This window comes from Lontra canadensis, unplaced genomic scaffold, assembly GCF_010015895.1.
Source record: "Lontra canadensis isolate GAN:19392208 unplaced genomic scaffold, GSC_riverotter_1.0 scaffold15, whole genome shotgun sequence".
In the NCBI taxonomy this organism is placed as follows: domain Eukaryota; kingdom Metazoa; phylum Chordata; class Mammalia; order Carnivora; family Mustelidae; genus Lontra; species Lontra canadensis.
The window spans coordinates 8,475,152-8,501,596 of record NW_022631009.1 but is presented as its reverse complement, the minus strand read 5'-3'; the positions used below and the strand labels follow the sequence as shown (position 1 = coordinate 8,501,596).

Sequence of the window (26,445 nt, the reverse complement as noted above, 5' to 3'; positions counted from 1 at the left end):
CATCTTATGGTTAGCAACTATAGAATAGTTGATGAAGTAAAATTCTCCACACATCATTATCCATTTCATGATCCAATAGACAAACAAAATCTTAGAACATGGTATCTTTCCTCGAAGTAGTTTCCAAACTAATCGTGGACAATCATAAACAACAATGAAAACTAAATGATTTTTTAAGGTATGCCTTAAAAAAATTAACTTCACTTTTTCTTGGTAAAACATGCTAATTTTTTTGTGTCCATATCTGTACCATGTAGCTAGTGTGCCTTAGGAAAATTCTTCCCACCCTGGTTCTACCAGAAGGATAAATGATTCAGATCTAAAAAAACAATATACATTATCATTCTTCCTTTGACTAGAATAGTTGGCCTAGGATAAACACCATCTTAAACTAACTATATCAGAGTGAAACCTAAGGTTAGGAAGAAAAGACATTGAAAATTTGAATCCTGGACAACTGACAGCAGCCATTTGTTTGTTTGTTTAGTTTATTTATTTGACAGAGAGAGATGGAGAGAGCACAAGCAGGGGAAGTGGCAGAAGGAGAGGGAGAAGCAGACTCTCCACTGAGCAGGGAGCCCAATGTGGGGCTTCATCCCAGAACCCTGGGATCATCACCTGAGCTGAAGACAGATGCTTAACCGACTGAGCCACCCAAGCACCCTGACAGCAGCCATCTTAAAAACTTCCATGGCTCAGGGAGCCCAAGTGGCTCAGTTCATTGTGTCTAACTCTTGATTTTTGTCCCAGGTCATGATCTCAGGGTCATGGCATAGAGCCCTCCATCAAGCTCCACACTCAGAGAGGAGTCGGCTTGAGGAGTCTCTCTTTTTCCCACTGCCCCTCCTCCTGCTAAAAAAATAAATAAAACTTAAAAAAAAAAAAAAAGGAACTTACATGGTTCTGTGAGAGTGCTAATTCTATGGGAAATCTGAACTATTGACAGCTTGACTCTTGGAGACATCTAGAAAACATACAATGTTTCTTGAGAAATTGGTGTTATTTCCAGATCTGTGGATTGTGCATGAAGCTTATGGACCATGAAGCTGTTAAGTCAGAAATACGAGCTAACTGAGGGGAAAGAACACTTTATTACCCAAAGCATCTATATTTGGAACTGGATATAGAAATGTAGGAAATATGGGGTTCCCCTCTCTGAGAAGGAATGAGTATATGATAGGTATGGATATTTTTGAAAAATATGAATGGGAAGCCAGAGTTATAGATTGTGGCAGACAGAGAATGATGTGGGATATTGTATATGCATTCTTTTCTCTTTTCACAAGAATACCATGCTTTTGCTAGTGTATCCACTTCTCTACCAAACAACTGTATGCTTTAGAGTAGCTGGGTCTACTGACCCCAATGGTGAGGCAGGTGGCTCAGGGCTGAATTAATCACTATAACCCTATCCTCTTACCCACATTTACTTCAGGAACCTACTCTGATTATCTCTATTTTACCGCAAAATCCTAAACCTGGGATATTCAGTATTGATATAAACACAGTTCTTGTGATTCTTTTTGGCCTTTTAAAAAGTTATCACGAAGTTGAATAAGGAAGAAGTTTTAAAAAAACCAGTATTTGTGTGTATACCTATATTTTGCTCATGCACCAAAAGTCAAATAGGGCATTTTATGATTTTCAAAAATAAAAAAGGAGAAAGGTCCCTTTTAAATTGCTTCTTGCAGAGCAATTACTTTGAAGCCTTAGGTTAATTAGCTATCACCCATTTCTATTAGTTTTCTGCCTGAACAGCTTCCAATTTGAACTTCATAACTAAATGCAAGCATGAATCCCTTCAGCTACAATCTGATCTATGGGCTGTTTTTTTATATTCTCAAGCCCCATAACCCTGATGGCTTTAGAAAAAGGACATATGTCCTAAAATAACATGTTCAGCTCTGGCCACTAATTCTTTAAGGGCCTGCTGATTCATACATTTCAGTTTCCTTCCTTTTTTGTTTCTCAAGACAGATTAAGAATTACACCTGTTTTTAAGCTTTCTCATCTGTGGTCTTCATTTTATTTTCATTTTTTTGTTTATACTGAAGTTTGATTAAACATCACATTATTCATAATAACAAAGTACATTTTGTCAATAATAGGTTTATAGTTTCCACCCCCCCCCCAAAAAAAAACAGAAACAAACAGAGTTCTTAAAAGTAAAATAAATTCTCCCTCATTTACTTATGCTTCACAAGGTTGGTCATCGTAATCAGCTAAGTGTGTATCTCTCTCTAGGCCATTTCGAGGCAAATGCAAGATATATGCATATTTCCATATTTACAAAGAGAATCAGTCATACTGTGCATAATTTTCTGAATGTTTTTGTGTATATGTGTAAAATGTCACTGATTCTGGGTCTACATATGTACTTTTCCTACATTCTTTTTTAATGACTACATAGCTATATGGTATATGGTCTGTCTGTACTTTAATTTATTTAATGTATCTCTTATTGACAGCTTTAGTCTTTGTGTTTTCAGGGGCACAAAGAATGACTTCGGATGTATATCCTTGTGCACTTGTGTGATATATGCCTTGGATAAAATTCCACAAATGGGTCTGTCTCATTTTAAATTTAGGTAGATACTTCTGAACTATCCTCAAGAAATGTGAAAATTTCTACTGCTATCACCAGGCTATGAAGTGTTTTCAACCTTCAGCTTCAATTTTGGCAATATTAGATTTTATACAAGGCCAAAAACATGTTATTTTATTATTTTATTTTGCATTTCTCTCATAACTGTTGGGATCAAATATCTTGTTATATGCTTCTCATTCATTCATAATTATTCTTTTATGAATTGCCTCTCCATACCCTTCACTTATTTTTAAAGGGCTCTTCTTTGTAATTCTTTTTTAGGAAACAATTGCTTAGCTTTCTGATTACTCATTGGTAATCCACATTTGCCTTTCATATATACATTTTGAATACCTTTTGTTGTATTTTTCACACCGTGACTTTCCACTTAAAGAATCAATTTATAGTTGAACAAAACTAGACTTTTTATGACTTGGGTCACAAGAATTTGGTTAAGAATACAGATTTTTAATTTTTTCTCCCTTTTTCACATTCATATTTTACTTTTTCTGTACAGTATGGAAATACAATTATTTGTGCAAGTATTTTTATGATATTTAAAGTTTTATATTTTCTTTTATGCTAGTTGAGATCTTTGACAAGAAATACTCTTGTGCTTACCTTTCACTTTTTTTTCAAACTTGTGTTTATGCACTGAAATTGTGCTTTTGTGCCCAATTATATTGAATGACTCTTTTTTCAGTCTATTCTCTTACTAGTTTTGAAGTGGACAGTATTGCTAACTACATGCACAGTGTTGTACAGCAGATCTCTAGAACTTTTCCGTCTTGCATGAATGAAACACTATACCCCTTGAAAAATAACTCCTAATTTCCCCATTTTTCCTAGCTCCTGGAAACCACCATTCCACTTTCTTCTGCATGAATTTCACTAATTTAGATACTTTGTATAAGTAGAATCATGCAGTATTTGCTCTTCTGTGACTACCTTACTTCATAAGGTACTTGAATATTCATAAATACTTAACATAATGTCCTCAAGGTTCATTCATGTTGTAAAATATGACAGGATTTCCCTCTGATTTCCCCTGAAAATACACACCTCATGTATTCATTCACACTTTAATGGACATTTAGATTGTTTCCATTTCTTGGCTATCATGAATAAAGTTGCAGTGAACATGGGAGTACAAGTATCTCTTTGAGATCCTGCTTTTAATTATTTTTCATAAATACCTAGAAGTGGGATGGCTGACTTATATGGTAGTTCTATTTTTAATTTTTTGAGGAACTTCTTTAGTTTTCCTTGGTAGCTGCATCACTACCAGTAAATACTTCATATCAGGTGAAGAGTGTGTGTGTGTGTGTGTGTGTGTGTGTGTGTGTGTTTAAATAATGAGTGAATTCTAAGTTGTCAGATCCATTAATATGGAGTTGTTCATAGTATGCCCTTATTCTTCTGATGCCTGTCGGGTCTGTGGTGTAACCCCTCTTGTATTCCTAATATTAGTAATTTTGTGTTTTTTTCTCATTTTTTTGGTCAATCTTGTTACTGCTTTGCCAATTTCATTGATCTTAAAAACAAGTTTTTGTTTCATTGATTTTTTTCTCTATAACTTTATTCTGTTTTCAGATTTTAACATCTTATTTGATTATTTATTTTCTTCCCCTCATTTTGAATTTAGCTTTTCTTCTTTTCTTGGTTCTGAAAGAGGGAGCATAGATTGCTAATTTGAGACTTTTCTCTATTTCTAATGCATGTATTTGGTACTGTAAAATGTCTCTCAGTACTACTTAAGCTGCATCTCACACATTTTGATATGTTATATTTTCATTTTTATTCAGTTTAATGTATTTTAAATTTTCACTGAATCTTCCTTTTCAAGGAAGCCATGGCTGTTATAGGAGAGAGTTGTTTTATTTCCAATTGTTTGGATTTTAATTAACTTTTGATATTAATTTCTAGTTTGATTCCATAGTGCTCAGAGAACATACTCTAGATGATTTCAGTCCAAATCTCTTTAAGTTTTAATCCCCAGGAAATGGTCTATCTTTAATATGTGTTTCTTGAATACTTGAAAATAATGTGTATTCCAATGTTGTAAATAGAGTGTTCTCTAAGGGTTGATTATACCATTAGTGCATCCTGTTTAGTTCCATACCTTTGTTGACTTTCTCCCACAGGCAAGGTGTCATTTTTCTCTGGCAAGACTTTTTTGTCCTCAGTTTTCAGTTTAATTATAATGTACATGGTATGGATTTCTTTGTGCCTCTCAATTTAGGAGTTTACTCAGCTTTTCTAATCTGTAGGTGTATGTCTCTTGCCAAATTTGGAAAGTTTTCAGTCATTATTTCCTTAAGTACTTCCTTAGCCCTATACTCTCTTCTATGACTCCAGTGACACATGGTAGAATCTATATTTTATTCCCACAGGTCACTGGTGATCTGTTCATCTTTATTTTTTTTTTTTTTTAGACTACTTTCTTTCTGTTGTTTAGATTAGGTCATTTCTTTTCTCCTTCAGTTCCTTGGTTATTTTCTCTAATCCCTCCATTCTCTTTTGAGCACACCAACTGAGCTCTTCATTTCAGTTATTGCACTTTTCTTCTATAGCATTTTTTTAAGATTTTATTTTTAAGTAACCTCTCCACCCAGTGCAGGACTCAAATTTACTAGCCCAAGATCAAGAGTTTTATGCTTCACCAGCTGAGCCCCTCTTAATGTAACATTTTGATTTGACTCTTCTTTCTATGTTCCATTTCTTTGCCGAGTCTTTTGATTTACTAGCACTTTAAATTTTTTTCTTATCTGTTTTAAGTGTCTGCATTGTTTCTTGGGGAATTTCTTTTATCCTGGCTGCTTTAAAATATCTGTCATGTGGTGTTGGTATTCATTGATCCCTTTTTCCATTAAGTTGGAGATCTTGTTGCCTTTTGGAACAATAAATGATTTTTCTTACAACCTGGATAATATCAATTACTTTATGAAATTCTGGATCTTATTTAAATCTTCTCTTTAACTGGCTTCTTCTGAGACTGTCCCAGCAGGAAAAGTGGTGGTGGGTATTGCTTCATTATAATCAAATGTAAAGAAAAATCCATGTTTTCTAATTTGCTTCCATTAACAACTATAAGGGAGTAGTGTACCCTACATGTCTTTTGAAACCACCCAGCAGGAAGTAGGAGGTTCCTGTTGCTGTGAGGTGAGTGAAAATCCACCTCCTTCAATATCAAGCTCAAGACATTACAAATAGAGAGGGTCCCTCTATGCAATTTTTTCTCTCTTTCTAAACGTTATGATTATCATTTTATTCTTCCACATGTATCTTCTTTTACTGTTTTCTTTTGGAGGGTGTATGATATATGACTCATCTTCAAATGAATTGAGACATCTAAAGAAACTACATATTTCTAGATAAAGCAAATGTTAAAAATAGATGTAACAAATATTAAAAATGTGTTTAGGAGGAGGAGTCAAGTTGGCAGAGAAGTAGCAGGCTGAGACTACTTCAGGTAGCGGGAGATCAGCTAGATAGCTTATCTAAAGATTGCAAACACCCATAAATCCAACAGGAGATCAAAGAGAAGAAGAACAGCAATTCTAGAAACAGAAAATCAACCACTTTCTGAAAGGTAGGACTGGCGGAGAAGTCAATCCAAAGGGACGGGAAGATAGACCGCTGGGGGAGGGGCCGGCTCCCGGCAAGCGGCGGAGCAACAGAGCACAAAATCAGGACTTTTAAAAGTCTGTTCCGCTGAGGGACATCGCTCCAGAGGCTTAACTGGGGTGAAGCCCACGCGGGGTCAGCATGGCCTCAGGTCCCACGGGATCACAGAAGGATCGGGGGTGTCTGAGTGTCGCAGAGCTTACCGGTATTAGAACGGGGAAGCCGGCTACAGAGACAGAGCCGAGGAGTGACTCTCAGCTCGGGGTTACCTTGAACCGGTCGCAGGCTCCGTGAGCTCGGAGCGTGGCCGGAGGCCAGGGTGACGGGAGTAATTGGGCGCTGTTCTCTGAGAGCGCACTGAGGAGTGGGACCCCGAGCTCTCGGCTCCTCCGGGCCGGAGACTGGGAGGCCGCCATCTTCATTCCCGTCCTCCGGACTCTACGGAAAGCGCTCAGGGAACAAAAGCTCCCGAAAGCAAACCCGAGCGGATTACTCAGCCCGGCCCCTGGTAAGGGCGGTGCAAGTCCGCCTGGGGCAAAGACACTTGAGAATCACTACAACAGGCCCCTCCCACAGAAGATCAGCAAGAAACCCAGCCAGGACCAAGTTCACCTACCAAGGAGTGCAGTTTCAATACCAAGGAGAGCAGCGGAATTCCAGAGGAGGAGAAAGCAAAGCACAGAACTCATGGCTTTCTCCCCATGATTCTTTAGCCTTGCAGTTAATTTAATTTTTTTTTCAATTTTTTTTCTCTTCCCCTGCTAAATTTTTTTTAACATTTACCCTTTTCTTTTTTAACGTTTTTTAACTAGTTTATCTAATATATATATATATTTTTTTTTCCTTTTTATATTTTTTCTTTATTGGTTTTCTTTTTTTAATTGTTTCTTTTTTTTTTTTTTTTTTTCTTTCTGAACCTCTTTTTATCCCCTTTCTCTCCCCTCATGATTTGGGATCTCTTCTGATTTGGCTAAAGCATATTTTCCAGGGGTTGTTGCCACACTTTCAGTACTTTACTTGCTCCTTCATATACTCTTATATGGACAAAATGACAAGGCAGAAAAATTCACCACAAAAAAAAAGAACAAGAGGAAGTACCAAAGGCTAGGGACCTAATCAATACAGACATTGGTAATATGTCAGTTCTAGAGTTCAGAATGACCATTCTCAAGGTTCTAGCCCGGCTCAAAAAAGGCATGGAAGATATTAGAGAAACCCTCTCAGGAGATATAAAAACCTTTTCTGGAGAAATAAAAGAACTAAAATCTAACCAAGTTGAAATAAAAAAAGCTATTAATGAGGTGCAATAAAAAATGGAGGCTCTCACTACTAGGATAAATGAGGCAGAAGAAAGAATTAGCGATATAGAAGACCAAATGACAGAGAATAAAGAAGCTGAGCAAAAGAGGGACAAACAGCTACAGGACCACGAGGGCAGAATTTGAGAGATAAGTGACACCATAAGACGAAACAACATTAGAATAATTGGGATTCCAGAAGAAGAAAGAGAGAGGGGAGCAGAAGGTATATTGGAGAGAATTATTGGAGAGAATTTCCCCAATATGGCAAAGGGAACAAGCATCAAAATCCAGGAGGTTCAGAGAACCCCCCTCAAATTCAACAAGAATAGGTCCACACCCCATCACCTAATAGTAAAATTTACAAGTCTTAGTGACAAAGAGAAAATCCTGAAAGCAGCCCAGGAAAAGAAGTCTGTAACATACAATGGCAAAAATATTAGATTGGCAGCAGACTTATCCACAGAGACCTGGCAGGCCAGAAAGAGCTGGCATGATATATTCAGAGCACTAAACGAGAAAAACATGCAGCCAAGAATACTATATCCAGCTAGGCTATCATTGAAAATAGAAGGAGAGATTAAAAGTTTCCAGGACAAACAAAAACTGAAAGAATTTGCAAACACCAAACCAGCTCTACAGGAAATATTGAAAGGGGTCCTCTAAGCAAAGAGAGACCCTAAAAGTAGTAGATCAGAAAGGAACAGAGACAATATACAATAACAGTCACCTTACATGCAATACAATGGCACTAAATTCATATCTCTCAATAGTTACCCTGAATGTGAATGGGCTAAGTGCCCCAATCAAAAGACACAAGGTATCAGAATGGATAAAAAAACAAAACCCATCTATATGTTGCCTACAAGAAACTCATTTTAAACCCGAAGACACCTTCAGATTTAAAGTGAGGGGGAGGAAAAGAATTTACCATGCTAATGGACATCAGAAGAAAGCAGGAGTGGCAATCCTTATATCAGATCAATTAGATTTTAAGCCAAAGACTATAATAAGAGATGAGGAAGGACACTATATCATACTCAAAGGATCTGTCCAACAAGAAGATCTAACAATTGTAAATATCTATGCCCCTAACGTGGGAGCACCCAACTACATAAACCAATTAATAACAAAATCAAAGAAACACATCGACAATAATACAATAATAGTAGGGGACTTTAACACTCCCCTCACTGAAATGGACAGATCATCCAAGCAAAAGATCAACAAGGAAATAAAGGCCTTAAATGACACACTGGACTAGATGGACATCACAGATATATTCAGAACATTTCATCCCAAAGCAACGGAATACACATTCTTCTCTAGTGCGCATGGAACATTCTCCAGAATAGATCACATCCTGGGTCCTAAATCAGGTCTCAACCAGTATCAAAAGATTGGGATCATTCCCTGCATATTTTCAGACCACAGTGCTCTGAAGTTAGAACTCAATCACAAGAGGAAAGTTGGATAGAACCCAAATACATGGAGACTAAACAGCATCTTTCTAAAGAATGAATGGGTCAACCAGGAAATTAAAGAAGAACTGAAAAAATTCATGGAAACAAATGATAATGAAAACACAATGGTTCAAAATCTGTGGGACACAACAAAGGCAGTCCTGAGAGGAAAATATATAGCGGTACAAGCCTTTCTCAAGAAACAAGAAAGGTCTCAGGTACACAACTTAACCCTACACCTAAAGGAGCTGGAGAAAGAACAAGAAAGAAACCCTAAACCCAGCAGGAGAAGAGAAATCATAAAGATCAGAGCAGAAATCAATGAAATAGAGACCAAAAAAACAATAGAACAAATCAACGAAACTAGGAGCTGGTTCTTTGAAAGAATTAATAAGATTGATAAACCCCTGGCCAGACTTATCAAAAAGAAAAGAGAAAGGACCCAAATAAATAAAATCATGAATGCAAGAGGAGAGATCACAACTAACACCAAAGAAATACAGACAATTATAAGAACATACTATGAGCAACTCTACGCCAACAAATTTGACAATCTGGAAGAAATGGATGCATTCCTAGAGACATATAAACTACCACAACTGAACCAGGAAGAAATAGAAAGCCTGAACAGACCCATAACCAGTAAGGAGATTGAAACAGTCATCAAAAATCTCCAAACAAACAAAAGCCCAGGGCCAGACGGCTTCCCGGGGGAATTCTACCAAACATTTAAAGAAGAACTAATTCCTATTCTCCTGAAACTGTTCCAAAAAATAGAAATGGAAGGAAAACTTCCAAACTCATTTTATGAGGCCAGCATCACCTTGATCCCAAAACCAGACAAGGATCCCATCAAAAAAGAGAACTACAGACCAATATCCTTGATGAACACAGATGCAAAAATTCTCACCAAAATTCTAGCCAGTAGGATCCAACAGTACATTAAAAGGATTATTCACCACGACCAAGTGGGATTTATTCCAGTGCTGCAAGGTTGGTTCAACATCCGCAAATCAATCAATGTGATACAACACATTAATAAAAGAAAGAACAAGAACCATATGATACTCTCCATAGATGCTGAAAAAGCATTTGACAAAGTACAGCATCCCTTCCTGATCAAAACTCTTCAAAGTGTAGGGATAGAGGGCACATACCTCAATATTATCAAAGCCATCTATGAAAAACCCATCGCAAATATCATTCTCAATGGAGAAAAACTGAAAGCTTTTCTGCTAAGGTCAGGAACACGGCAGGGATGTCCGTTATCACCACTGCTATTCAACACAGTACTAGAAGTCCTAGCCTCAGCAATCAGACAACAAAAAGAAATTAAAGGCATCCAAATTGGCAAAGAAGTTAAAGTATCACTCTTTGCAGATGATATGATACTATATGTGGAAAACCCAAAAGATTCCACTCCAAAACTGCTAGAACTTGTACAGGAATTCAATTAGTAAAGTGTCAGGATATAAAATCAATGCACAGAAATCAGTTGCATTTCTCTACACCAACAACAAGACAGAAGAAAGAGAAATTAAGGAGTCCATCCCATTTACAATTGCACCCAAAAGTATAAGATACCTAGGGATAAACCTAACCAAAGAGACTAAGAATCTATACACAGAAAACTATAAAGTACTCATGAAAGAAATTGAGGAAGACACAAAGAAATGGAAAAATGTTCCATGCTCCTGGATTGGAAGAATAAATATTGTGAAAATGTCTATGCTACCTAAAGCAATCTACACATTTAATGCAATTCCTATCAAAGTACCATCCATTTTTTTCAAAGAAATGGAACAAATCATCCTAAAATTTATATGGAACCAGAAAAGACCTTGAATAGCCAAAGGAATATTGAAAAAGAAAGCCAAAGTTCGTGGCATCACAATTCCAGACTTCAAGCTCTATTACAAAGCTGTCATCATCAAGACAGCATGGTACTGGCACGAAAACAGACACATAGATCAGTGGAACAGAATAGAGAGCCCAGAAATAGACCCTCAACTCTATGGTCAACTAATCTTTGACAAAGCAGGAAAGAATGTCTAATGGAAAAAAGACAGCCTCTTCAATAAATGGTGTTGGGAAAATTGGACAGCCACATGCAGAAAAATGAAATTGGATCATTTCCTTACACCACACCCGAAAATAGACTCAAAATGGATGAAGGACCTCAATGTGAGAAAGGAATCCATCAAAATCCTTGAGTAGAATACAGGCAGCAACCTCTTCGACCTCAGCCGCAGCAACATCTTCCTAGGAACATTGGCAAAAGCAAGGGAAGCAAGGGCAAAAATGAACTATTGGGATTTTATCAAGATCAAAAGCTTTTGCACAGCAAAGGAAACAGTTAACAAAACCAAAAGACAACTGACAGAATGGGAGAAGATTTTTGCAAATGACATATTAGATAAAGGGCTAGTGTCCAAAACCTATAAAGAACTTAGCAAACTCAACACCCAAAGAACAAATAATCCAATCAAGAAATGGGCAGAAGACATGAACAGACATTTATGCAAAGAAGACATCCAGATGGCCAACAGACACATGAAAAAGTGATCCATATCACTCAGCATCAGGGAAATACAAATCAAAACCTCAATGAGATACCACCTCACACCAGTCAGAATGGCTAAAATTAACAAGTCCGGAAATGACAGATGCTGGCGAGGATGCGGAGAAAAGGGAACCCTCCTACACTGTTGGTGGGAATGCAAGCTGGTGCAACCACTCTGGAAAACAGCATGGAGGTTCCTCAAAATGTTGAAAATAGAACTACCCTATGACCCAGCAATTGCACTGCTGTGGATTTACCCTAAAGATACAAACGTAGTGATCCGGAGGGGCACGTGCACCTGAATGTTTATAGCAGCAATGTCTACAATAGCCAAATTATTGAAAGAGCCTAGATGTCCATCAACAGACGAATGGATAAAGAAGATGTGTTATATATACACAATGGAATACTATGCAACCATCAAAAGAAATGAAATCTTGCCATTTGCGACGACGTGGATGGAACTAGAGGGTATCATGCTTAGCGAAATAAGTCAATCGGAGAAAGACAACTATCATATGATCTCCCTGATATGAGGGAGAGGAGATGCAACATGGGGGGTTAAGGGGGTAGGAGAAGAGTAAATGAAACAAGATGGGATTGGGAGGGAGACAAACCATAAGTGACTCTTAATCTCACAAAACAAACTGAGGGTTGATGGGAGAGGGGGTTGAGGGGTGGGGTTATGGACATTGGGGAGGGTATGTGCTATGGTGAGTGCTGTGAGGTGTGTAAACCTGGCGATTCACAAACCTTTACCCCTGGGGATAAAAATATATTATATTGTTTATAAAAAATAAAATTAAATAAATAAATGAATGAATAAAAAAAAAAAAAACACACACACAAAATGTGTTTAACCAGCAAGATTTCATCTCTTTTAAGGCTGCATAATATTCCCCTCTGTGTGTATGCGTGTGTCTTCCTGATGCATTCATCTCTTAGTGGACATTTAGGTTGCGTCCATAATTTGGTTATTGTAAATAATGCTGCAACAAACATAGGGGTACATATACCTTTTAGAATTAGTGTTTTTATTTTCTTTGAATAAATACCCAGTAGTGTAGTTACTGGATCACATGGTATTTCTACTTTTAATTTTTTATGAAAATTCCATTATTTTCTACAGTGTCTGTACCAAGTTACATTCCCACCAACAGTGCACAAGGGTTCCCTTTCCTCCACCTCCTTGCCAACATTTTTTTTCTTTTTTTTTTTTTAATTTGAACCATTCTGACAGGTGTAAGGTGATATCTCATTGTGGTTTTGATTTGCATTTCCCTGATGATGAGTGATGCTGAGCATCTATTCATGTGTCTGTTGGTCATACTTTTTTTAAAAAAATTTATTTATTTATTTGACAGAGAGAGAGAGAGAGATCCCACATAAAGAGAGAGGCAAGCAGAGAGAAGGGGGAAGCAGTCCCCCTGCTGAGCAGAGAGCCTGATGCGGGGCTCGATCCCAGGACCCTGAGACCATGACCTGAGCCGAAGGCAGAGGCTTAACCCACTGAGCCACCCAGGCGCCCCTCTGTTGGCCATCCTTATGTCTTCTTTGGAAAAATGTCTATTCAGGTCCTCTGTCCATGTTTAAATCAGATTATTTTTTGGTGTTTAGTTGTATTAGTCCTTCATATATTTTGGATATTAATCCCTTATTGGATATTGGATCATTTGCAAGTATCTTCTCCCATTCAGTACTTTGCCATTTTGTTTTGTTGATGGTTTCCTCAACCCTGCAGAAGATTTTTATTTGAATGTAGTCCTAATACTTGGTTTTTGCTTTTCTATCCCTTGCCTTAAGGGACACGTATAGAAAAATCTTTCCTATGCCCAAGGTCAGAGAAATTACTGCCCATGTTTTCTTCTAGGAGTTTTGTGTTTTCAAGTCTTAGATTTATGTGTTTAATCTTTTTTGAGTTTATTTTTGTGAATGGTGTTAGAAAGTGGTCCAGATTCTTTTTCTTTTTTCTTTCTTTCTTTTTTTTGCATGTAGCTCTCCAGTTTTCCCAATATCATTTGTTGAAGAGATTATCTTTCCCCCATTGTATATTCTTGTCTCCTTTGTCATAATTTAATTGACTATATAAGTGTGGGGTTTTTTTCTGGGCACTCTATTTTGTTCCACTGATCTATGTGTTTATTTTTGTGCCAGTATCATACTATTTTGATTACTACAGCTTTGTAATGTATCTTGAAATCTTCAATTATGATACCTTCAGCTCTGTTTTTCTTTCTCAAGGTTGCTTTGGCTATGTGGGGCCTTTTGTGTTTCCATACAAATTTTAGTATTATTTATTCTAGTTCTGTGAAAAATGCTAATTTTTTTGATACAGATTGTATTGAATCTGTAGATTGCCTTGGTTAGTGTAAGCATTTTAAAATATCAATTCTTCCAATCTGTGAGCATGGGATATCTTTTCTTTCATTAGTGTCATCATCAATTTCTTTCATTAATGTCTTAAAGTTTTCAAAGTACATGTCTTTCACCTCCTTGGCTAAGTTTTTCCCTAGGTGTTTTATTTTTTTGTTGTTAATGCAGTTGTAAATGACATTCTTTTCTTAATTTTCTTTGTGCTACTTCATTATTAATGTATACAAACATACTGATTTGGGGGTATTAATTTTATATCCTGTAGTTTCACTGAATTTACTCATTACTTCTAATAGATTTTTGGTGGAGTCTTTGAGGTTTTCTATATATATCATGTCATCTACAAATAGTGACACCTAGAGGATATTGTTCTAAGTGAAATAAGTCAGACTGAGAAAGACAAACACCATAGGATTTCACTCATGTGTGGAATTTAAACACCAAAACAAATGAATACATGAACAAAAAGCAGAATCAGATATATAAATACAGAGAACAAACTGTGGTTCCCAGAGGGGAGATGGCAGAGGATGGCCAAATGGATGAAGGGGAGGGAGAGATACAGACTTCCAGTTGTAGGAGGAATAAGTCATAGTAATAAAAGGTACATCACAGGAAATATAGGCAATGATATTTGGGAGCAATATACAGTGAAAAGGGTAGTTGCACTTGTGGTAACCCTTAGCATAACATATGAAGAAGGTGAATTCTGTTGTATATCTGAAACTAATGTAACATTGTGTATCAACTACACTCAAAAAAATTAAAAAAATAAAATTCATATTGTTAAAAAAGTATAGTTAACTATAATAAAAATACTTTTTGTTTCATTTAAAGTTAAACAGTTATCAACCATTGATACATTGTTTTGATTTGGGTAATGTCTAAGCAATATTATTATGGCAGAGATAAGAAAGTTTGAAAGTCATTAAAAATTTTTAAATTTGCAATGGGTTTTATTTTTCTAAAAGATCACTGTATTTTTAATATTCATTCTCTAAAATATGAATATACTGAGACTTTCTTATCTGCAATTGTCTCTTTAATTAGACTTTAAAATGTAATTTATGGTTTTATTAAAAATATCAGTTTTTCAGTGAGTCTCAGTTTATGCAGCTAGACATCCCATCCTCACAATTTAGCACTCTTTTTGTGCAAATTACCTTATCTTATTATGTGTCAAGTTTCTTTATTTATAAAATGAGATAATGAGTAACTGTTTTAATGGTTAAGCATGTTAATAACTGAAAATCTCTTTGAACAGTATTTTAAACATAGTGACTATTATACATGTTAACACTCTTTCTTCTTTTCCTTGTCCTCTTATTTATTACTACAATCATCATCGTTAGCCATGAAGCTCCATTACATAATTTAACTAGTCTATTTTCTTTGAATTTGACCACACAAATTTGAATAAACGCACTAGAAAACCCTATTACCAGTTTGTCAGAGAATGAAAAATGCCTATTGCCCAAATGTATCAAATATGCTAGCAGACAGTGCCTATGAAATGTAATTCCACGGCTCTAGTTCAGGTTATCAATAAAAACACATTAAAATATTTTATTATTTTCAATAATATAATTATTTTATTATTTATAATACTATTTATTATTATTTTAGAGTGGGAGGTCAGTTTTTAATCTCAGGAAATCAAATGTTAATGTTTTGAAGGAGAAAATATATCCTGATATTGGTAAATTTCTTTTGCTGAATTAATTAATTAATTAATTTGAGAGAGAGGACATGATGATAGAGTTGGTTGGTGAGTGAGAGAGGGAGATGGAGAAAGAAACTTAAGCAGACTCCACTCTGAGTGCAGATCAGTACCTGAACAGAAACCAAGTTTCAGTGGCTTAACCAAATATGCCAGCCCAGCATCCCTGATATTGGTATATTTCCATGTAGATTCATAATGAGTGAGTATTCTTCATTTATTGGGTGAATGTATGCCATTTGGGTCAAAGTTTCATTTGTGTTAGTGAGATATTTATTATTCATACTAATTTTTTTCTCTGTCTTCTTAATCTGCTACCAAGTAACTTAAAAATCTCTGCAATGTGCATTTGTTCCTTTTATTTCATTTTTGTTCCACGTATTTGGGCAGTAAATTACCAGACAAATAATTCTTGGTATTATGGTGAACTTAGTTCTCTACCATTATGAAATGATTTTCTTTGGATCCACCAATGGTTGTGTCACAAAGTCTCTTCATCTCACATTAGTATAGATACTTTCAGTTATTTATTAGTTAGTGTGTGTACTTATGATTATTATATTATAGGCAAGTTGGATTTCTTATGAATAGCATGTAGGGTTTAATTTCTTAAAGTTTATGTGTTGTCTTTACTTCTAAATTAGGGTCATTATCTTTTAACTTATTCTAATTATATATTTATTTTCTCTGTTCCATCTGTTTTATGTTCCTTTTATTTCCCCTTTTTGCCTTATTTTATATTAATGAAGTGGGTATTTTCATTGATTTTTTTACCCTCCGTTAGCTTGTCAATTTCATATTCTTTAGTGGTAACCCTAGAGAATAAAATTTGTAGCCTTGATGATTAGAGTAAACTATAATTAGTACCTTTATTAGTTCATGAACAAAGCAAGGACAGTAGAACATTATAACTCCACACCATCCCTTGATGTTTGCACCATTATTTTTGTAGACTTTAATTATACATATATTATAAACACCCAAAAGACACTCTTACTCTCTTAATCTAAAGTTAACATTCATTGGTTATACCTACACATTTCTTCTTTTCATCATTTCAATCTTTCCATTAAGTTTATTTTTCTTCTACCTGAACAATTTTCTCCGGCATTTAACTTAAATTTGGCAATAAATACTTTTTGTTTACTTGATTTATTTTGGGTTTATCTATTATTTATAACCATTTTTGATGGAAGGTTTGATACAGGCTACTCTACCAGAGCTAGGAGTAGAAGTTGCTTTGTGATGTTTTATCTTTGTCACTTTTTCTTCTTCATTCTCTATCACACAACCACTATTTCAGCATCTTTTTCAACCAAAATAATTTTTCATTCTAAAAACCTATGTCTGAACTGTATCACAATAATCAACAGAAATAATCATTTGGGTAAAAACAATTTACACTGAGATCAATAGTTTCATATCATTCATTGAGCATGGACTAGGTGCCAAACACTATAGAGCATATTAGATTTTCACAAAAATTTTATAACAGTGTTTCAACCCTTAAGCATTAGAAGTAACTGGTAAAAACAGACATAAACAAATAATATACACACATATATGATAACTGCTGTAACAGGAGTCCTTGAAAAGATATCCAAAATATATCAAAGGGGAAAAATAAATATTCAAATCAAAGTTAGTTTTTCAATGACTCAAACTTGTTATTTGCCATTTCATTTCATATTAATTTTTCTAGGATCAGGTAAATATATATTTTAGATTTAAGATGAAAGATGAGATTCTCCAAGGTGTAAAGTGTATCAATCACTGGTATGTTGTAGATGGCACTTACATTTTAAATTTTGCTCCTCAAATTATTCTACATATCTAAAATATTCATTCATTTGCTTCTTGATGGTAACAAAGAAATACATAATTTTACTTTCCTGGGTTCATTGAATTTTTATGCTGTAGGATCCATCATTGTCCATTTAGTGTGGAATTACCTAGAATATTCACCATTTTCCATAATAATGGAATTATCAGACTTGTGGAATAGTCAAAATATTTCCAGTAGAATTGGAAAGATTCTAAAGGAAAAATATCAAGAAGAAAAATGGGATAAATGAATCAATGATGAAAGAGCATTTTGAGACAGAATATGCCTCATGAAATTAGAAATAAGCAATGGAGGAAACTGTATTAATCTGGCAAATGAAACTGTCTTAGACAAATATTATCAGATTTCATGTAAACATTAGCTTGTAATGTCAAAGGGAGGAAATCGATGGTCTCCTGTTGCTTTCTAGCTTTGAAACATGACTCTGAGGCATTTTCGAAATTACTGAATTACTACTGGAAGCAAATATTCCCACTGCAAATTGTGAAAACTGAATTATTTCTAAATCATCCTGTGGACTTCTAAACAGTTCAGAGGGCATTATCATAAAGTTCAGGTCAAAAAAATTCCAATAAAATTATAATATAAATGACTTTTAAGTTGATCTGATTAGCACAAAAATATTGAAGAGCAACTAATTTATTTAGTTATCAAGAATTGTAGTCAAATAAGATATCATGTATTATTAGTATTATTAATATTGTCAATTTAAGCTTTTGAAACTGTGGGTTTTATTAGACATTGACCACAGATGTCACATTCTACCTCTAGTGATAAATGCATTATATCTTTTTCCCCTTGGACTGAAAGTTTAAAAAATAGTCCATTAATATGATGCTTTTCATCATATTTTTCTGTTACTAATACCTTAATTGTCTTCTGAACTTTAGCCACTAAAATGGATATTAATTATAACTAATCATATCCTATGGATCATATGTTCTCTAAATTTAATCAATTTTGGCACATTCCAATGCTTTTGAATAATCCAACTTCATAAAGACCCCTTCTCTCCAGATTGCTCCATAGATATTCTGAATATATTTTAATATTGGTTTTTAGTTTGTACGATTCCTTTCCTCTTTAAGTGATATGTTTCACATCATCTCACTACCTTTATTGTCTTTCACACTCAGTACTGTTCAGAATGTAAACTTTGGACATACACATAATTACTTTATCACAACAGTGATGTGATCCTGGGAAATTTAGTCTTTCTGAGACTCAGTGTCCTATGAATTAAGCTTAGAGAATTCTTGTGGGGATTAGCAATAGTACATATGTAACTACCAGAAAATTAGAAAAAGATGACTATTATTTCAACTTCTAAAAACTATACCAGTTATGCCTACTTAGCTTTGAATCTGCCTTCTCCAAGATCTTCATACTTATTTCAGCCCTAGAATATTGGTAAAATCTATATAAATATCTGTTCATATTCCTCTCAATAATATTAAGCAATATGTGTGTGTGTGCGCACACAATGTTATTTTTCAAGGGAATAAGTTAGGTTCTTGTATAATTTTCACAGTGATTACACACACAGTGAATACACAGATATGTGAATTACTGTATTTTCATTATAAATTTAAAATAATTTATTGCCCCAAATTCAGAAATGTCTATATGCTAATTATTCCTTTCTTCCACTCAAATATCTTTACTGCTTTCCCCATACCACTTTTTGTCTTAAGAGTCTGGTCATAGATTACATCACCAGACCTTGCCTCTAACCCTATTGCTTCCATTTGATTTTGGCTGATGTGTCAGCAAGAGATGACAGTTCAGAAGAAGAAGGGTCATTGTGGTTGTTGCCTTTACACTCCATGCTGGATACTGGTAGTAGCTGCTTTTGATAGTTATGCCTGCTTGGAGGAAGCTCTCTTTCTACATTAGTAAATTTCCTATATTCCAAAAACAATGTTTGGGGTTTTGCTTTTTTTTTTTTTTTTCCCCCTCTTCTTTTGCGCCTTTAGCCCTAGAGTCCTACCAGCTCTACCCTGGGAATAATTTCCCAACCTGGCACAGAAAATTGGAGCTTGTACAAAGTACTGTAAGGAGGCAAATTTCAGAGTTGGCAAACAGCAACTAGAATTTGTGGACTGGAGCATGGGAGAAATAAACTTGTACAGAGGGGGGTGCTCAGGAATCTGTGGACATATTCACTATAAACTGATGGCTGAGAGCAATGCTGTAGAGGTACAGAAAAAGACCATCCAAAGATTGTTAGATAGCAACCTCTTTGTGCTTTCTTGCTGGAACAGAAAATGTAAAGGTTGAGCAAAATCGGAAGAACAGTGCAGCAATCATTAGAGTGCTGGTCTTTCTACCAGCTGTAGGAAAATCTACTGTAGGAAAATCTGAACAACCTATTGTTAACAGCTCTAACACCAACTGAGACACCAGGAGTCTTGGGAGTGTGAAACCACGTTATAGACTAATTTCTACCCTAGACTTAACTGCATAAAGCCTAAAGGTAAACTTTGACAAGATTCACTGGGGGCTGCATCCTGCCAAGCTGCAGGGTGTGGCAAATACTTGGAGCTTTCCATAGATCTCCATTCACAAAGTCTAAAGTCAAAACTACCCAAGTTTAGGGTGATAAGAAAATAATTCAAATTCCTTCTGAATTGAGAATCAATATTCTTCTGAGGAAGCTAACAGAATCCAAAATCTCCAAAACACATTATTCCAATGTCCAAAATCAATCAGTATTTACTGGGGATTTAAATAAGCCAGAAAATGCAATCCATAGCTGAAGAAGAAGATGAAGAGAGGGGAAAAATAAAAGAGGAAGAGGAGGAGGAGGAGGAAGAACAGAGGAAAGAAATCAAAACCTAATTCAGAATGAGCATAATATTTAACCTAGCAATAATAATTCTGAAGCAGCTATTTTCAAAACTGTTTAAAAGCTTTTAAAGCTGTTACTTAAAGCTTCTTATTTTACTTAAAAGCTAATAAAGTATTCTGATATCTTAAAAGAAGATAATAACATCTTAATTCTCTACCAGAATTTTGGTAGAGAAATGGAAACTGAAAAAGAATCAGAGTAAAATCACAGACATGTACCCCTGACACAAATAATACATTATATGTTAATCATAATTTTTTTTTAAAAGAATCAGAGAAAAACTATGGAACCTGTGGAATGAGACATTGCATCATGAACACATTTGTGGACGTATCAATACAAATTACCCACTTTGAAAGTCACAGTGGAGAAAAAAGTAAAATAAAATGATGAGAATGCAAAGGGTCTGTAGGGTTAATGTCAAATGGTTTAAAGTAAGTGTAGAGTTCTTGAGGAAAAGATAGTATGAGATTATATATACATATATATGTATATGTATGTGTATATATATACACATACACACACATGCATGTATATCGGCACAGACTTCCCATACTTTATATGAAGCATAGTCTTATACTTCTGAGAAGGTCAGCAGAAAAAGCAAAAAGAGAACCACAGCCATAATCAAAATACTGAACTTAAGTTAAAGAGAAAAATGTATAAGTGGCTATAGGGAAAAAAAATCACATTACACATAGGGGAACATGATTTAAAAAAAATCACAGGCTGGGGCACCTTGGTGGCTCAGTGGGTTAAAGCCTCTGCCTTCAGCTCAGGTCATGATCCCAGAGTCCTGGGATCCAGCCCCGCATCTGGCTCTCTGCTCAGCAGGGAACCTGCTTCCTCCTCTCTCTCTGCCTGCCTCTCTGCCTACTTGTGATCTCTGTCTGTCAAATAAATAAAATCTTTAAAAAAAAAAAAAATCACAGGCTTCTCCTAAAAAATAATCATAGGCAGAATATAGAGTAAGAAAATTTTTAGATTGATAACAGAAAAGTAATCCAATTTACATTGAACAGAAATATTTTTAAAAGGGTGAATTTCAGACAGTTTTCAGATAAATGAAGGCTGAAGAGAATCATTGTCTACAAACCTACACTATAAGAACATAAAAAGAATGCCCTTTAGGCAGAGGAAAAATGCTAACCAGTTGGAAACTGGAATCTACAGAAAAGAACTTTAAAAAGTCTAAATGGTAAATAAGTGCTATTTTTAAAAGACTATTTTTTATTTCTTCTCATAATTTCCTAAAAAGTCAAATGGTTGTCAAACTTAACATATTATCTTATAGAAGACAAATCATATTCACAATTTGTATAAAATTGTTCATATGGCTCATCTCATACGTCCACATTTTCTCCATTATTAACTAACTAAACTTTATAGTTTTTCATCTACTGCAAGGTTTTTCTTGGTCATTTAATTGATGAGAAGTAAAGAGTCAAGAACAATCATCATATGTTATTTATCTTTTATATATTTCTCTTATATGAAAAATATGCGTTATTTCTCTCTCCTTTTTTTTTTTTTTTAATTAAACTCAATTCACCAACATATAGTACATCATTGGCTTCTGGTGTAGTGCTCAATATTCATTAGTTGCATATAATGCCCAGTGCGCATCATATCACATGGCTTCCTTATTGCTCATCACCTGCTGACCCCCATCCACCCACCCACCTCCTTTTCTACAACCCTCAGTTTGATCTTTTAAAATTTCCAATTATTGCTGTGCAGAGTACACGGGTGCTCATCAAGAAATGTTTAAAAGGTTTAAAAGGTTTTAAAATACAATATCCATGTTTAATTTTATAACTGTATTATGATTCAGAAAATAAACACAAAAATTCATTTAATTAATACATCATAATTTTCTCCATACATGTTAGGGCAGTTTTATATTGAAATGCTCTCTAATTTACATACTCTTTTCTTCATATTCTCATTAGTCTACAAGTTGATTTGTACTAACACACTTAATTCTATATTAGTATTTGTCATACTCAAGTGAGTTAATCATTGAGTGTGGAAATGGCAATTTCTAATGCATGAGCAAAGTAAGGAATAAAACATAATCTTGAAACCTGAACTGTCCTGTTGGTCTTGAACTTTTATATCATCTCTCAGTTCTAGATGTGATTCCATCCCTTCTTACAAATACCCCACTTACTCTGGGCTCTTTTGATGTGTAACTGTCTAAAACCCCAAAACCAAAGTCATTTTTTTTTAAGATTTTATTTATTTATTTGACAGATGGAGATCACAAGTAGGCAGAGAAGCAGGCAGAGAGAGAGGAGGAAGCAGAATCCCCGCTGAGCAGAGACCCCAATGCGGGGCTCCATCCCAGGACGCTGGGATCATGACCTGAGCTGAAGGCAGAGGCTTTAACCCACTGAGCCACCCAGGTGCCCCACCAAATTCATTTATTAATTGTGTTTTACTGCTTAGTGGTTGATGCACATGTATTAATATTTTTTTTCTTTCCAGTTAGATCACAAAACCCTTGAGACCAAAATTATGTTTTAGATATCTTGCTTTCTTTCTTTTTTTCTTCTGGCCAGAGTTAACAAATTGTGAAATTATCTGTGTGATAGTTGTATAGAATTTGAACTTCTTAAAAGAACAGAACTGGAGACACAAGACTGTAAGTCTATGTTTGCTTTAAAACAAAGTGAAAATCCAGTTCTGATTGTACTGTTTTCCTACATAAGCCCTGAATCCCTAATCTTCTTCATTTTGCTTCATATGAATTTATATGTGACATCAACATCACATTTAGGTTTCACTTGGACATCAAACCCATAAAAAGTATAAGCGTTGTGAAGTAAGCACAAAAATAATTAGCACTGGAAAACATAGCTTCATACTCCAGCAAACGGTGTTTATACATCTATGGGCAAGCCATGTGAATTGTCTCTTATCAATATAATAAAAGATAAATTTTAACCACATAAATCAACCACATAAAATTAGCATTATAATGAGCAAGAAGATAGGCATTCGGATAACTTAATATTAACTTTTGTTATCTCCGGTAGAAAAATAGTAATTAATATTGCATAGTACTTTACAGTTTACAACAGTTTTAGGTTTCTGCCTTTGGCTTTCACCCACTCCAGCTGTAGATAAGTTTTATAGTTTTTGTAAGTCTTTTATTTTCCTTGGACCTCACTTTCATGATTAAAACTATGTAAAAAGATTTTATAAACATTAAAAATAAGGTATATAAAGTGCCCAGCATAGTGTGCCCACAAATCATAATACTTAAGAGAACATATCACTTAGTATTTGTGTAATTATTCACAAGTATTGATAAAAATCAGAACAAAGGGTATTCTATAAAACCAACCTATTTTAATTTTAGTTTCAAGATATACCAAATATGAAAAATAAAATGATACTGGCCTTCTATGTAAACTTGAATAAAGATCCTTTAAATTGACTTCTAAAGTATAATTTTTTTAAGATTTATCTATCTATTTGAGAAACAGAGAGAGAGAGAGCTTGGAAGTGAAAGGGGGGAGGAGGAGAAGGAAAGGACGAAGCAGATTCCCTGCTGAGCAGGGAGCTCAAGGACACCTCGGGCTCAATCCCAAAACCCTGGGATCATAACCTGAGCTGAAGGCAGACACTTAATCAACTGAGCCCCTGAGGGGCCCAAAAGTACAATATTTTTATGCTAACTATAATTGTAATGCCAATTACAGAAGCAATTCATCATACAAAAATATCTCAATTTTGAACATCATAAATCTCCTCAATAAGCTGTGCAAGATGTAATATACTTAATATTACTTTTTATAGTAATATTTTATTTTGTATGTGGGCTTGCAAGTAAATTCCAAAAAAGTATGATAAAGATGAGCACAAATCCTAATAGAGTTGGTATTCTAATCCTGTCTAGAAAATCCTCTTAGACATCTCACAGAATTTAGTTCCACTCATGTTGCATCCCATTTAGATTATTCAAAATAAATTCTTCATATTTTGTTTACTCATACATTTATAAAGAAGAGAAATACGTTGCCTTGAGATTTACTTGTATTTATTTTAAGCATTTTGCCTGTAATGACTCATTTAATCCTCTCAACAGACCTGTGAGGTCATCCTGAATTTTCTCAATTTTCAGTTGAGGGAACAGGCATGGGAAGAATAATTAGGAGTAATTGCCCAGATCATGCCTCTATCAAATGACAGAGTTGGAATTTGAACTCATGCACTTGACTCCAGAATTTAAGTTCCATAACTATGTTATTTGCGTGTGTGTGTGTGTGTGTTTAAGCTTTTTCATTTTTAGTAAAGTCCTCTCTACCATACTGACCTGGTCACTGATATTTCATTTTTATTTTAGGATCATTGCACTGTCTTCTCACTCACCATCCTTAGTCAGTTTTTGAGGATGATTTGTTTTATTTTCTATAATTTTTTGGTTGAAATTGTATACAATTTAAATAGTTATTTAACCTTTCTTGGTAGATTCTTTCTGAGTTACTAGCCAGTTTCTCCTTTAATTTCTTCACATATAAGAAAAATAATAAACTTTTTAAGACCATTAATGTAAGATAAATGGGCATGGAAAGAATTCTGGAGTGGCTACTGAAAAGCCAGTTAAAATGCAGGAATTAAAAAGCTCTTCTCATTCTTATGTCACAATTCAAAGAAAGGTGTGTTTTTCCAGTTATGGGAGATTACCTAACAAGTGCCAAGAAAACTAGATTAAAAAAGAAGAAGAAGAAGAAGCTCTGTATGTCTAACAACATATAGTTATTACGCACAGAGCAGTTTTTTCAGTATGTATTTGTGACTAGAGATTTCTGTATTTTTAGCCTGTCTTGTTAGAGTAAACTTTACTCCATTCCATCTAGATGTAATTTCCTGTTTCCAGTCAAGTACTAACGTACGAAGATGACTGTGACAAATACACACACATAAACACACACACACACACACACACACACAAAGATTACCACAAAGCACAGAAATTATAATTTATAGTTTTGCATCAATGAATATTGATTTAATGATCTTATGCTTTGCCATAGTTAAGAATATAAACAGGTATTATTTTCTCTATTGTTCATAGAGAATCTACAGCTTTGGTGTACCAGTGGAGAAATGACTAAAATTTTGTGGTGTCTGACATTTTGCTTGCTTTCCCTTCACTTCCTCTTTATGACAAAATAAAGATACTCCAGGCAATGAAATTTTTACAGATTATTATATTTGGGGGTACGATGAATTCAATCACTTCATACTTTATGAAATCTGAGGTGTCTTTCAGTCCTCCAGACATGAGCTGCCTGTCATGTTTATTGCCTGAACACTTCTATTAAAAAAAAAAAATCTCTGCAAAAAAGCACTGAGCTGGAAAGAGCAGAGAAAATATTTCTATATCAATAAAGTAACTGAAATGCTTTCATGGTTGTATTTTCAAACTTATCTTCCTTTTGACACTTATTTTTCTTCACTGCAGCAGCAATAATATGATTTTCCTTTTTTCTTCTTCTTATTGTTACCCTACACATCTTAACCTACTGCTACTAATATCTGTTCTGGTTATTATCTTCTTCTGCACCTCTCTGGCTCTTCCTTTAGGCCTGGAGTCACTATTTACTATAGAAGGAATGGTACATTGAAAGGCATGTAAAGGTGAAAATCAGGCTTTCTGTGATTCCAAGGAGCAGTTATAGCCCTTGGCACATCAGCAAACAAATCACAAGAACTTCTGAATTCCCTTGCAGGCTTTCTTTCTTGCATGATTTGGAAAGCATGAGTGTGAGTGACAGGTAAGATGACATTACCATTTGGGGGTACACAATTCCGAAGGTGAGGTAGTGCAGGGGAATAAAGGGAAGTCAAAGATAAGTTGTTGTTGAATTGGTTTTCACACCACTGAAAGTGTATTTTAGTTTAATGGTAGTGACAGTCCAGCTCCAACCTGCTGACAGATGGCTGCGAGCAAGATATATTTGAGACTTACTGTCAAGATACAAGCTTTCATGTTAACTAAAGAACATTTTCTAAAAAGAATATTTCAAAGGATGATGAAAATAAAGAGAAATTATATTTAACACATATACTGGAAAAAGAATATCTGACAGCCCAAAGCAGGGC

At 34.9% G+C, this 26,445-nt stretch overlaps 1 protein-coding gene across 2 annotated transcripts in view; it reads right to left on the bottom strand.

The window, feature by feature from the left end:
• CSMD3 (CUB and Sushi multiple domains 3) overlaps positions 1-26,445 on the bottom strand; it is a 1,221,727-nt gene that overhangs the window by 1,082,837 nt on the left and 112,445 nt on the right. The gene's annotated exons all lie outside the window — the stretch shown is intronic.